This window comes from Bos grunniens, chromosome 6 (assembly GCF_055505025.1).
Source record: "Bos grunniens cultivar Pamir isolate PY7600 chromosome 6, Bosgru_T2T1.0, whole genome shotgun sequence".
In the NCBI taxonomy this organism is placed as follows: domain Eukaryota; kingdom Metazoa; phylum Chordata; class Mammalia; order Artiodactyla; family Bovidae; genus Bos; species Bos grunniens.
The window spans coordinates 99,315,891-99,321,916 of record NC_141170.1 but is presented as its reverse complement, the minus strand read 5'-3'; positions in this window follow the sequence as shown (position 1 = coordinate 99,321,916).

Sequence of the window (6,026 nt, the reverse complement as noted above, 5' to 3'; positions counted from 1 at the left end):
AGTTTTTCCACAGTGAGGGACACCCAGAGAGGTTCACAGAGTTACATGGAGAAGAGAAGAGGGAGGAGGGAGTTAGAGGTGACCCGAATGAGATGAGGTGGAATCAAAAGAGGAGAGAGCAAGCTAGCCAGTAATCACTTCCTTATGTGCACTCCACAGTCTGGACTGCTCGGAGATGTTCATGGAGTTATACAGAGAAGAGAAGAGGGAGGAAGGAGACAGAGGTGGCCAGGAGGATAAAAGGGGGGAATCAAAAGGAGTGAGACAGATCCAACCAGTAATCAGTTCCCTAAGTGTTCTCCACCATGTGGAACACACAGAGATTCAGAGAGTTGGGTAGAGAAGAGAAGGGGAAGGGAGGAGACAGAGGCGACCTGGTGGAGTAAAAGGAGAGTCCAAAGGGGAAGAGAGAAGTCAAGCCAGTAATCTCGCTCCCAAGTAAAAATGGGTACTGAAGATTGGGTTCTTAAAGGTACAAAATTGATAACAAATACCAGAAAGCAAAGATTAAAATTCTAGAGCAGAGGTTGGATTTTCAAAAATACAATATTAAAGAAAAGAAGAAAAAAAAACAAAGTCACAAAAGCTATTAAAATATATATATATGGGGGTACTCTTTCTGCCCCCTTCTGATGCCTATGTCAGAAGCTTTCTCTATCTCCTTTATACTTTAATAAAACTTTATTACACACACAAAAAATATATATATTGAAGTTTGCTTTAAAAAATGGTTTTTTTTTAAAGTAATAGTAGGTTATAAAAATGAAAATTAAAGCAGTAATAGAGGACTTAAAAATTGTTTAAAAAGTTAAAAAAAAAAAAGGAATGATCATAAAAATAGTAAAAATACATCTAGGATTTTCTCTGGTGGTGTTGTGGGCAGTGTGGGGTGAGTTCATTTTCAGATAGTTCCTTGGTCCAGCTTATATTTCTCAAGATCTATAGGCCCCATCCTATGTAGTTGGTACTAACTACAGGGTTTTAATCTATTGCACCCGTCACTTCCAAGGCGGTTCCCTCGGTTTTAGCTTCTTCTGTTTGCTGGTATCTTCAGTGTCTGATTTCCGCCCTGACACATAGTGGGTGGTGGTGGACACTTTTTTTAGGGTCACTTGTTTAGTCACGCTGTGGGGAGGGAGGGGTGCTGCAAACAAATAACACTGGCGTATGCTCGCAGTGCCTCAGCCACACTGGGCCTGTCCCCGCTCACAGCGTGTGCACCCTCCCTGCCCACACAGCTCAGGCTCTAGGTTGCTCCGCCGGAACCGTCCGAGGCCAGCCCTGGGCTGCATGCACCTCCCAGGTCTAAGCCGCTCAGGTTCAGGCTCTCCGGTAGTCCTCAGAGGTGCAGACTCCGTTGGGCCTGCGTTTTGTGCCCTTCCCAGCTCCGAGTAGCTCGGGTGATGAGATGTTTGGCAAGCGCAGTCACTGCAACTTAGCGCTTTTCCCATCCCTGCCACTCGGTTTTCTGGGTGTAGAACCGGCTCACCTTCTCAGGCGGATGATAACTGTCCAGAACCCCAGGAAGTCTTACCTGGAAGTACAACCCCAGGCTTGTAGTTAAGTAGATAATGTCTCTCTGGGGCTGTGATTGCCCCCTTTGGGCTCTGGCTGCCTGTCACAGGAGGGGGATGGTCTGCAGCCGGCTAGTTCTGTTTAGCCCATTGTTCTGTGCATGGGCCTGGCAGTGTCTTAGGGCTTTTCGCGTGGTAGCTATCCTACATTCTGGTTTGCTAGCCCAAATTATTTCGCTCTGATTAGCCTCGGGGCATTCAGGCCCAATCCTTACTCTAAGCGATGCAGCCCTCGCCTCCCTGCCCAGCCCCTGCTTGCTAGTGGCGGGTGCAGGCATCTGCGCTGCTTCTCTGCTGGGGGAGTTACCGTTGGGCTCGTAATCTCTGGGCTTTCATTATTTACTTATTTTTCCTCCCTATTATGTTGCCCTCTGTGCTTCCAAGGCTGGCCACAGACTCGACAGTGAGAGTGTTTCCTGGTGTTTGGAAACTTCTCTCTTTTTAAGACTCCCTTCCTGGGACAGAGCTCCGTCCCTCTCTCTTTTGTCTCTTTTTTGTCTTATATATTTTTCCTACCTCCTTTTGAAGACAATGGGCTGCTTTTCTGGGTGCCTGGTGTCCTCTGCCAGCATTCAGAAGCTGTTTTGTGGAATTTACTCAGCATTTAAATGTTCTTTTGATGAATTTGTGGGGGAGAAAGTGGTCTCCCCATCTTATTCCTCTGCCATCTTAGGACCACCTCTGACAATCTCTTTAAATGGGGTGTTTAGGCCCGTTTATACACAATATGATTGCTGTTAAAGTTCCCGTTTAAATCTATCAGCTTGCTCTTTGTTTTCTAGTTGTTTCATCTGTTTACTGTTCTTTCTCTTTTTTTTTCTACTACATTATTTGAAAATTTAAAAAATATTTTATAAGGTGAAACACACCTGACATAAACTACCCATTTTTGAAGTAAACAATTCAGTGGCATTTATTACACTTAAAGCATTGTGCAAACACGACCTCCAGTTGGTTCCAAAACATTTTAATCACCCAAAATAAATCCCTTACTATTAAGCAGTTACTCTCCATTCACCCTCTGGCAACCACAAATTTACTTTGTTTCTGTGGGTTTATCTATTCTGGATATTTCACATAAGTGGAATAATAGAATATGCAACCTTTGTGTCTGACTCCTTTTATTCAGCATAGTATTTTTGAGGTTTATCCACATTGGAGCATGTGGCATCACTTCATTCCATTTTGTGGCTGAATAATTGTCCATGAATTGATGCATAACTTGCCTATCTATTTATATATTAATCGACATATGGTTATTTCTATGTTTTGCCTATTGTGAATAGTGCTGCTATGAAAATTTGTATACAAGTATTTGTTTAAGTACCTGTTTTCAAAACTTTGGTCAGAGACCTAAGAGTGAAACTTCTGGGTCGTAGGTTAACTGTTTAACTTTGTGGGAAACAGTTTAGCAGTTTCTCAAGATGTCTGCACTGTTTTATATTCCCACCAGCAATATTCATTCCTCTACATCCTCACCAACACTGGTTACTTTCCATTTTCTTGAGTATCACCTACTTTGTGGGTATGAAGTGATGTCACATAGAGGTTTTAATTTGTATTTCCCTAATGATGAATTGTGATATTGTGATTTATAATAAATATATAGATACAGTCTTTGTCCTGTTTCTGGTGCAGAGCTTCTAAAACTCTTGAAATTTCCTAAGTAAGGTGAGCAATAAATGTTCTTTTTCTATGAGGTAATTTCTGGACACCCCCTAAGGATGGGTGTGGTTGTCAGGAGAACCAACCAAGTGATTAAAAAGTTGAAACTTTCAGTTCCACCTCCTGACCTCTGGAGAGAGGAGAGAGATTGGAGGTTGAAACAATTACCACTTGCCAATGATTTCATCAATCATGCCTGTGTGAGGAATGCTCTGTAAAACCACACAAGGTCAGGGTTTGGAAAGCGTTTTTGTTGGTGAGCACCCGCTGGACTGGAAGAAACACAAGCTGGAATCAAGATTGCCGGGAGAAATATCAATAACCTCAGATATGCAGATGACACCACCCTTATGGCAGAAAGTGAAGAGGAACTAAAAAGCCTCTTGATGAAAGTGAAAGTGGAGAGTGAAAAAGTTGGCTTAAAACTCAACATTCAGAAAACGAAGATCATGGCATCTGGTCCCACCACTTTATGGGAAATAGATGGGGAAGCAGTGGAAACAGTGTCAGACTTTATTTTTCTGGGCTCCAAAATCACTGCAGATGGTGACTGCAGCCATTAAATTAAAAGACGCTTACTCCTTGGAAGGAACATTATGACCAACCTAGCTAGCATATTCAAAAGCAGAGACATTACTTTGCCAACAAAGGTCCATCTAGTCAAGGCTATGGTTTTTCCTGTGGTCATGTATGGATGTGAGAGTTGGACTGTGAAGAAGGCTGAGCGCCGAAGAATTGATGCTTTTGAACTGTGGTGTTGGAGAAGACTCTTGAGAGTCCCTTGGACTGCAAGGAGATCCAACCAGTCCATTCTGAAGGAGATCAGCCCTGGGATTTCTTTGGAAGGAATGATGCTAAAGCTGAAACTCCAGTACTTTGGCCACCTCATGTGAAGAGTTGACTCATTGGAAAAGACTCTGATGCTGGGAGGGATTGGGGGCAGGAGGAGAATGGGACGACAGAGGATGAGATGGCTGGATGGCATCACTGACTTGATGGATGTGAGTCTCAGTGAACTCCTGGAGTTGGTGATGGACAGGGAGGCCTGGTGAGCTGTGATTCATGGGGTTGCAAAGAGTCAGACACGACTGAGTGACTGAACTGAACTGAACCATAGAGGTGCTGAGAATGGCACCTGAAGGAAAGGACATGGAAGCTCCCCAGCCCCTCCCTATACCTTCCCTCTGCATCCCACTGTTCCTGAGTTATATCCCCTTTTAAAACAAGCAATAATGTAAAATGTTTCTCTAAATTCAGTGAGCCACTCTAGCAAACTAATCAAATCCAAAGCAGGGTTGTAGGAATCTTCCATCTGTAGCTGATCAGTCAGAAGCACACGTGACAGCCTGGGCTTGCAACTAAGGTCAGAAGTGGGGACTTGGTTGGTAGTCTTGTGACACTGAATTCTTAACCTATGGCATCTGTTACTGTCTCCAGGTAAATTATGTGGATATTTAATATCAGAATTGAGTTGAATTCTTGAAAATCCTGCTGGTGTCCAAAAATTGTTTGGTGTGTGGGAAACAACCCTCCCTCCCCCAACCCGCATATACATACATTGGAAATTGAATCTTGGAACACCAAAAGACTAATTATGATGAGTATTTTTTCATGTGCTTATTGACCAGTTGAATAGAACTTTTTTTGAGAAATGTCTGTTCAAATTCTTTAACCATCTTTAGACTGGATTGTTTTGGTGAGTTGTGAAAATTCTTTACATATTCTGTTTACTAGACTCTTATGAGATATGCAGTTTGCAAATATTTTCTCCCATTTGATGGGTTGTATTTTCACTCTCTTAATTATGTCCTTTGCACAAAGTGTTTCAATTTTCATAAAATTCATTGTGCCCATTTTTTATTTTATTACTCATGCTTTTGGTGTCATAGCTAAGAATTCATTGCCAAATCTGAAGGTCATGATAATTTACCTGTATATTTTCTCCAAGTTTTATAGTATTAGCTCTCACATTCAGGCCATTGATCAGTTTTGAGTTAATGTTTGTATATAATATGAGGTATGGAGGCAATGTCATTCTTTTGCACGTGGATATCCTCTTGTCCCAGCTCTATCTGTGGCTGTCCTTTCCCCAGGGTTTATTTATGAACTCTTGATTTTCTTCCATTGATCCATGTGTATGTCTTTATACCAGTATCACAGTTTTTATTACTGTAGTTTTGCAGTAAGTTTTAAAAATGGGAAGTGTGAATCCTCCAATTTTGTCCTTCTTATTCAAGATTATTTTGGCCATTTGGGGTTCCTTGAAATTCCGTATCAATTTGAACATTGGTTTTGTTGGAGAAGACTCTTGAGAGTCCCTTGGACTGCAAGGAGATCCAACCAGTCCATTCTGAAGGAGATCAGCCCTGGGATTTCTTTGGAAAGAAAGATGCTAAAGCTGAAACTGCAGTACTTTGGCCACCTCATGCGAAGAGTTGACTCACTGGAGAAGACTCTGATGCTGGGAGGGATTGGGGGCAGGAGGAGAAGGGGACGACAGAGGATGAGATGGCTGGATGGCATCACTGACTCGATGGATGTGAGTCTGGGTGAACTCCAGGAGTTGGTGATGGACAGAGAGGCCTGGCGTGCTGTGATTCATGGGGTCGCAAGGAGTTGGACACGACTGAGCGACTAAACTGAACTGAACTGATTCCAATTTTTTCAAGAAAAGGTCATTGGAATTTTGATAGGCATTGTTATGAGTATGTAGATCACTTTTAGTAGTATTAAGATATTGATGTTTTTTAATCCACACATACAGAATGTCTTTCAACTTATTAAAAT